This window comes from Lepidochelys kempii, chromosome 3, assembly GCF_965140285.1.
Source record: "Lepidochelys kempii isolate rLepKem1 chromosome 3, rLepKem1.hap1, whole genome shotgun sequence".
NCBI classification, from domain to species: Eukaryota; Metazoa; Chordata; order Testudines; family Cheloniidae; genus Lepidochelys; species Lepidochelys kempii.
In genome coordinates this window covers 127,931,189-127,940,219 of record NC_136382.1, presented here as the reverse complement: position 1 = coordinate 127,940,219, position 9,031 = coordinate 127,931,189, and the positions used below count along the sequence as shown (strand labels likewise).

Here is a 9,031-nt window from a genome sequence, read left to right as displayed (position 1 = left end):
TTCTGAGTCTTGGAAAGGAAGCTTTTACATTTTATATGCTTCAGAACACTAAATAGATTTTCACAGAAAGTTTTTAGAGAAAAGGACAAGGTCATATGGACCAGAGATCTCTTTGATAATTCGCCTTGCCTAGTCTTTACTTAAACTGACCCAGATGCTGAATGAGCAGATTTCCAGGTTCCAGTTTGCTTCCTTACCTTGCTGACAAGTTCACTAACCCTGCTATTTGTTATGTTCAGTTTCTATGTTTATCAGCTCTTCACTCAAAGTTTATGAAAAAGATGTTCTGATGAGGGGGATTAAAAAGAAGTAAAAATCCAAGGCCAGATTATCCACACTATTATGCCAGTATTATGCTGGTGTGACTCCTCAAGAATCACCTGTGTAAAACTGATGGAACTTGGATGAGAATCTGGCTTTCAGAATAAGTAGGGAGGAGCCACTTCTCACAAAGGATAATATATGGAATAAATTACCAGGGACATGATTGAAGCAAAGAGCCTAAATGAGTTCAAGAAATACCAAGATCTTTTCTGAAGGAAGGAATCTGTGAGGATAGAGAAAAAGACTTACAACTAAAAATAAATAAATAATAATTAAAAAGGGCTAGTGTGCTAAATGGCATTTTGTATTCCTAAAATCCCTTTACGTTGGACCTTCTTGTAAATGCATTAAAGTGACCCACTGGAAAATTATGCTCGCTTCAACTTTTTGTAATGGAAAGGTTTCTTGGGGAAAAAATACTAGAAATGGGCCTGAATCATACCCCAGATACTAATTTGACATCTGGATCTGAATACAGAATTTGTCAAAGAACTGGATATTCAGATCCAGTGTTTAGATTCAGCCCATTAAATAAGTACAAGCTGTGAACTCAGATCTGAGGTCCAGATCAAGATTTGGGGTCATAACGTGGGTTTTAATATACGTTCATCTCTAAAGCATACTCACTCAATTATTTTTCAACATTTTCAAGATGGATTTCAGAAAACAAGCACTAATCTCTCTATGATGACATCTCTTGCTTTGTAAAATGTCATATTGTGACAGAGTAGTCGATATATATTGTCACTATACAAGCCTCTCCATGTCACACAGCCACTCCATGATTGGAAACCTTGGTAGTCCATGCCCAGGAAAAAAATCACAATAATAGGGTCTCCTGGGTTAGGACGGAGGCTTGTTAGCAGAGCTGTATGGAGGAAGCTTCCACAATGTCCACTATCATTTGGCTCAAACTAAGTGCTATCACTCCCTCAGATACATGAACATTATAATTCACTCCATTCTAAATAATACCATGCCGCTACCTGTTTATCTTACATTTTTATAATACACCAAGCCCTGTGCAATCTAAGTATTGCACAAAACTAAAGCGCACAAATGCCCCCAATTTGATATATTTATTTATGCTGGGAACCACCTTCCTTCAAAAATAGTCACATTGACATGAATGCTACACTACATGAATAAGAGTAGCAGAATCTGACCCAGGGTGTTTTCCTTTTTTGTTCCTCTAGTGCAAAGAAGCATGAGTTAGTCCGCAAAGGATATTTTAAGAGCATTGACAAATATGTTTACAAAACACTTTGAAACAAATAGAGGTTAGCAATAATGAATTATTTCTGTCCCACAAGGTTCTTTTCTTTGTTCTCAGGTCTGCAGCAAATATACAGAATACTGCCGTCTGATTTTTCTTTACTTCCTCCCCCAAAGATCTACAGATTTTCAGTGGTCTCTAAATTGTTCGAGTCAATTTTACAGCCAGAAACCATTTCACGTATTGATTGTCATCTGTTGAGTACAAGCAACTCCACACTGGACTTTCTGCAGGTGACATTCCAAGAGGAGACAATAATGACTCACATTTACAAGAAGGAAATGGGAGAAAGCTACAATCACAGTATTTCTAACCCAATCGGAATGTAGTCTCTGATGCACCCAGCTTTTAGATCAGATTTTCAGAAGAGCTCTGCTCTAATTTAAACACCAAAACCAGATAGATGTCTTTGTCCATTTTTAAACCATAAATTAAATGATCTTTTCCTATTGCAACCTGTGACAGCCGTCGGTCGGTCCTCCGAGCCCCTAGGGGTGATGGAGAGCAATGGTCTCCGTGGCAGGCCTCGGCCCCACCTCCCGGGCGTTGGGGAATTAGCGGGAAGGGGTGCCGGCCAGCGTCAGTCGTGCGCCCCTCGGGCAGGGGAGCGCCGGCCAGCGTCAGTCGCGCGCCCCTCGGGCAGGGGAGCGCCGGGGTAGGGGAACGCAGGCCCACCCAACTCCACTGCGTTCCAGCCCAGGGCCCTGACAGTGGCGGGAGGCAAAGGTCCCACCGCTGGGTCAGCGGGACAATCCGCACCCGCTGACCAAACACACCCACCCCACGGTGTAGTTGGGCCCCTGGGCTACTTCCTACCCGGTCTCTCTCAGGCGGGCCGCTCCGGTCCCTCCACCTCCTCCGGGTAATCCACTGAAGGCAGCTCCGGTTCCTCCGGGTATTCCGCTGCGGGCCACCCCCGCTCTCCCTCGGTATCGGACTCACGCTGGTCCGGGCTGCAGTCAGGCCTCTCCAAGTCCTCTGGGTATTCAGCGCCCGGCAGCCCTGGTTCCCACAGGCCTTCCCCCCGGTCAGGCTCCTCCTTGCTTCGCCTGGGTCAGCAGCAGGATCGCGAGGGAGCAGCCTGTGTCTCCCTCCCTCCCTGGTGCTCTCCTCACTGGGCAGAGGGCCCCGCCCTTTGTACTTCCTGTCCCACCCTTCCCCTTCTGGGGATTGGCGGAAGCTTGGCCTGGCCCCGCTCAGGCTCAGAGGGTGGCTCTTTACCCTCTGGTTCGGAGGGGAGCCACTCTGGCTCCCTACACAACCCATTGCCCCAAGTTGAACTCTGTTTCTCGGTCTTAGGATATATGTGTACTGCCAAAAAACTTATCTTAATAAAAGTCAATCTCCACAGGAATGTTGAACCTAAAATTTGAACTTTTAAAAAATGGAAAAGAACTGAAAAAAAAATAGTTAAAGCTCAGGATCAAGGCCCTGATTCAGCAAAGCTCTTAAATATGTGTTTAACTTAAATACATGCTTAAGTCCCATTGATTTCAATCCCAAACACGGGGTATTTCATACCCTCTGAGTTCAATCCTGAGCTCCACTCCAGGTCCTTTGTGCTGCTCCAACAGCAGTCAAAGGGGCAAGAAAGTCAGTGGTTCTTCCTAAATGGGGATTCTCCTGGTGTGGGGGCATCCTTGGGTGGCACAGAGCTGGTATCTAGTCTACTCCTTTCCAGCTCCCAGCACCCATTGCAGAGGGACATTCTGAGGGTGTGGCCTGAGGATACTGCCCTCCAGCGATCCCCAGTTGGTAGAGCAATCCCTTTTTGCATAGCCAGATAGGAATTGTTTAAAGCAGCCTGAGCTGAGCTTTGAGACCCAGGACTGGTGGATCTCCCAACTCCCACGGGCTGGCCCTGGCATTTACAGAACATGTGGATTTAGGCTTCTATATGCAAATGAGGAGACACTCAGCTGGTGAGTCTGCATGCAAACTGAGCAGTTCCCTTTCAAAACCTCTTTTCAGTTAATGCTGTGGTTTTTTTCTCCTTCAAGTTCCATAGAAGACACTCTCTGTTACACTTATGCTTAAATTATACATGCTTTTAAACAGAGGGAGAGAGAACTAAAATCCAAGCCACTTTAGGTTAACATAGCCATATAAAATAGTTATATCACAAATTTAAAACCACCATATATCAGTTACATTATCCCTAAACCAAAGCAAAACTTCTCTAGCAAGATTATATGTGATATCTAGCCACAGTGAGTGATCTACATTAGACCCCAGCTCCCACAATAATTCTTCTGCAGCTTGTCCATTTCATCATGTGGCCATCAAGTATAGAGCAATTGAATCCCTTGCCCCTTTATTTAAAATGTGGAGGGCTTTGATCAGTTTTGTCCCATGTGATTTGAATCTGTGCACATGTAAGCCCTGCTTGGAAAATGTGGAGCCATTTTCCTTTCTAGTGACTGGTTCATATAAGAGATTAGCGAGCCTGCTACTAAGTGCTTTAGCTCAAGCAGTTGAGGGTCATATTTTAGTTTTGCAGGTTCTGGTTTCAAACCCTCAGTGTTCAAACTTTCTGGAAATTATCAGAACTATTGCTAGAGAAATTTTTAACTAATCTATTGAAATCACATCATGATTTTGCTTGCTGGGAAATATGACCACTTTAAATCTGAAGGGCTAAGAGAATCATGCTTGTATGAAGTGTAAACAATGCTAGTGACTGAAAGAAAGTGTCTCATGCCCACATGGGTTGGCCCATACCCTCTTTCATCTAATATGTGGGCAGAATTCCTATTGAAGACCTTGGTTTATAAGAAGTATCATTGCAAAAGAATGGACAAACAAGTACATACTTGTGGTCTCTGCTTTGGAGATCACTCCCTCAAAGTTACTTGTGTTGGAATTATGGATGACTTCATCTACTGTACAGACTTAGCCTCCCAACATTTTGAAATGCTGCTGTTCTCATATCCACCCACTTAATGATGAATAATAGCACAGAGCTATTTTGATGACTTCAGTACACGTCAGAAGCTATGTTTATATGCAAATTACATCATTTTTGAAAATTCATAACAAAATTTCTTCTTCAAGTAGCCACAACCAAATGTAGCTCTGCTCTGGCTCACTGGCTTTAGAGAATCCAGTAAACATCTCTCTTTTACCAAACAGTGACTGTGAAGGTTAATGAAAGTGGTTTAACTGGGAACTGGCTGCTATTTCATGGTTTCCCTCATGCTGCTGTGACAGTCTTTCCTAGCTGGTTCATGGACTGTTCCCTCCAGAAGTGCTTGGAGGGTCTCTAACCATGTGCCTCTGACACTGCCCCACCACTCGTCCAACGGGGCCTTAATGCTGCTCCAACAATGTTTAGAGTACCACAGGCATTTGTCAGCATAGCAGTCTACTCACTGCAAGATGAGAAAGGAGGCCCTGAGTCAGTTTAAATTCAGGCTATTTATCCAAGTCCTCTCATTGTCTGTTAGTCTCTGAAAAACCCAATTTGAACTATATTATATGCAAGCCTCTCCCATGATACTTCTCCGGAGGTGTTACATCCTGAGTGAATTTGCCTAATTATCCCCCACTGTTCTTAATTCCTGGAGGGCTGTGATTACCCTGCCCCATGGAATTACATGCAATCCCGGGCCTACAATGACACATAAACTTAATACAGTAAGTTCTCCCAAAGAGATTGCATAAAATTGCCATATCTGTCACAGCCTGAGCTTCCAGAAACGCGACATAGTGTTAAAACATGTATACATGGAGTGTTTCAGAGGTGTCATTGAATGAATGAGGGACTGGGAATGGAATGTAGAGTGTTTCATCTTTTAAAAACTCAGTTTATTAGGCTGAGGGTTACTGAAAATCATTACCATCCTGAAATTATTTGGTGACTTATGTGAGGTGTGTTGTAGGCCTTAGACCCTTTCTGACTAGACAAGTGACTATGTCACACATACACAATTGGGTTTCCTACTGACAAACTCACCATTACAACTGGCAGACACCAAGAAAAGAACAGGCATGGAGAACTAATTACCCATTAACCCTCGAGTTGGGTCATCCAGGGTCAGTGCACATGCTCTTCTACTTGGGCATGAAAATTGGGATGTACTTGTATGTCCCCTGGGTCCATTATTTGAGTTTAAGCCCTTAGAATGCTTCCTAATCGCCAAATGTATACCATCTGGAAACATATTTTGAGAGCTGGAAATAAGACTGCAATGGGCACATGCCCAAAGGCAGCAGGAAAGCTCAGCAGTGGAGAAACTGGTCTCCAGTCACCCAGTACTGTTTCCTGGGGATGGGTAAACTGCATTGCAGTGTTTTGACCATTCATAAGAACTAGATAGGCAAGAAAGAATCAATTTTAAAATTGATCTCAAGATTATGCTTTCTTTGGGAAATAAGGATTGCTATTATTTGTCATGATTAGCAAGGGATGAGGTTATGTGGGGGTGACTCCATAAATATTATTTTGTTTTACTAGCTCAGGGCATACACCAGGAACTGACATGACTACAGGAAGGTTTCAAACAGAGAAGGAACAGGAAACAGTTTTGCAATTCTAATGAGCACACTGGGACTGTTTGCTTTTAGATCTGGGTAAGATTAGAACTACACACGTGTGCTAAATGTGTCCATGACAGAATCAAATGAGCTTTCCTGACTGAGGAGCCGAAGATTGTTGTGAAAGTGCTGAAGGCACAAGCGCAGAGTCAGAAATCTCAGTGAATCTCTTTGTATTGTCTGCCTAATAAATGAACATTCAACTTTACAAACAAACAAACAAACACCACGTTTGCCAGCCTCACAGCGCAGAGGGGGAAATCAGGACTGATTCAGATGAACAGGCTGTAAATTGCTGCCACTGCAGTGACAGACTCCAGTGACTGCTTTTGAGAGGTCCCTCATCGATATTGAAATTGCAATTCACAGCAAGCCTCCTGAAAGGTAATTCAATTGAACAAATGGCTAAGGGTTAAAGTCTGACCAGCTTGTGAACATAGCAGGTGTGTGTGTGGACCAGCAAGGAGCTTCCTCCCATTATGCAGCATGTGGAAGGCCAGCCACCACTACAGTCCCTGCACTTAGGTGCTTTGCACCTTGCAGTTATTTATGCCTCTGCAAGATGGGTATAATGATTTTGTTGAACTCTTCCATGGGGGAAAAAAACAAAAACAAAACATTTTTTGACCAGCGCCAATCATCACTCTTTTTTTCTGCAATGTACAATTTACCCTGCAGGAGACCTTTCATTGCACCTCAGGCATATATCAAACTTTTTTTTTCCCCTTTTTTTGCTGTTTTTGTTTCACCAGTTTGCATTCTAAGAGCCCGATTCTGCAACCCTCTCTCACATTCAGTAGTACCTGCTCCCACTGAACTCAGTGAGCCTGTTCACATGAGCAACTGCTACAGAGCATAAACTAGGCTTGTAGCAGAAGGGGCGGAGTCTTGACCGCCTCACACTTTGCATAGTCATTTACACCCGTCAAAGTGGGTATGAAGTGCTTCCCGAATAGCACTCCCTTTGCACTGGTGTAAATGATCACACTAGGTACAAGGCAGGGGAGAATCGGAACCAAAAGCATTTAACAGGTTTCAGAGTAGCAGCCGTGTTAGTCTGTATCCGCAAAAAGAACAGGAGGACTTGTGGCACCTTAAAGACTAACAAATTTGTTAGACCATAAGCTTTCATGGGCTACAGCCCACTTCATCGGATGCATAGAATGGAACATATAGTAAGATTATATATATACGTACAGGTAAGTTGGAAGTTACCATACAAACTGTGAGAGGCTAATTAGTTAAGATGAGCTATTATCAGGCACTCGTCACCAAGAACACTGGGAGACCAAGAGGTTTCTGCACATTACAGCAGTGGTTCTTGGCCTTTTCCATCCCATGAGCCCAATAGAAAATGTTTCAGGCTCCCCCCCTCCTATCTAGCTATAAAGACAGGGAGGAGAAGAGTTGTGACCCCTTAAGGCCTGTTTGTGGGTCTTCTGGGGATCACAAAACCCAGTTTGAAAATCTGTGTGTTACAGCATCTTTTGGGTTAGTTTGGTAATGGGCATTGCTGACATGGGTATATGCCTGGCAAACTATCTATGGCATTTATATGATCCCCCATCACTGTTGTGCCTGAGTGTCTCACAATTTTTAATCCTGTGAAGTAGAGAAATTCCCATTTTACAGATAGGGAACTCAGTCACGGATAGGCAAAGCGACTTGCCCTCAGGTGCAGTGGAATTCTGTGATGTAGTAGTGAATTGAACTCAGAGGTGCTAAACTAGAACCTTAACTGCTGGACCATACTTCCAGTCCAACTGGAATCGGCAAGATGTTGCAAGTTTAGGGACAGCATGGAAGGTGGCTTAGAGATGAGTGCAGGAGGAGTAGTCAGGCTGGTTTCATTAGCACAGAGAGGGGAGGAGTGGTAAGAAATGATGGCAGAGATGTAGGCATGGTGGAGTCGTACATGGCCCTGCAGATAAGAGAAGAAAATTAAGCTTCAGAGCAAAGATGACAGGATGCCACTAGAGGGATTGAAGAGGAGAGTGAGTCATGAGTGCACCAGTAATTTTGAGGCGTGATCATATGAGATGTTAACAAGCAGTTGAGTGAATTTCCTGAGCTGCCAACAAGTGGCGACTGAGTTTTGCAGAGCAGCCGTGGTACAAGCCTCTGTTGTTCACAAACAGGATCTGGCTGCCCCTTTCGTTAGAAAGGGTCCATATCACAACAGGGGCATGTACTTTTTCTTAGCAGTACTCAGTCCTGCTGAGTCAGAGTCACCTTGTACGCAGCCAAGCACAAGCCAGTAAAATGGGCATTAATCAAGTTGTTCTGAGCCATGCAAAAGAGCAGAGGTAAATGCAGATGTGAACTGCTTAGAGGCAGGATATTTTCAGAAGGTAAGACGTGGATGGGCTGAAGCAGAGGAGAGATACTGCAGGTAGAGAAGTGAATGCAATATGCATACTAGAGAAACAGACTACTTCATGTGTGGGGAGCTCCCAGCTGAGTTTAACGTCCTACTGGATCTGTGACACAAAGATTAAGTCTGGCACCCTGACTGAGCAAGCAGGAAATGCTTCTTTGTCCTGGCAATTTGGGATTCAGGGGAGGAGCCCTACTGTGCTGAGAGCACCCTGCCCCAAGCCAGTCCCAGCCTCTACTACAGGACCAGCACAGGTTACCTGAACAACTGGACTCAGCAGAGGTGGCAGCTGCTGTAAGCCTCCTGCAAGTAAGGACCACAGAGCCCCACAGATGTGCAGGTAAGAAGCCACAGCTGAGACTCCCGTCTGCATTCACTCTGCTCTCTTTCTAGCTGGGCACCTCTCCCCACCCTAGCTGCAGAGCAGGGGAAGTTTCTCTTCTTCCCACCTTAGGGGATAGGTAAAGGGAGTAGAGGGGTGTGGACAGTGTGGGAGGGGAGGCGGACGGGGACTGTGG

The 9,031-nt window shown here is 44.5% G+C and overlaps 1 protein-coding gene across 2 annotated transcripts in view; it reads left to right on the top strand.

Moving 5' to 3' along the window:
- Positions 1 to 6,954: 6,954 nt before the first annotated feature.
- UNC93A (unc-93 homolog A) overlaps positions 6,955 to 9,031 on the top strand; it is a 36,426-nt gene continuing 34,349 nt past the window's right edge. For both annotated transcript variants that reach the window (XR_013635577.1, XR_013635576.1), the window contains exon 1: positions 6,955 to 8,853. The gene's annotated coding sequence lies outside the window, so the exon portion shown is untranslated. The remainder of the gene's footprint in view (positions 8,854 to 9,031) is intronic.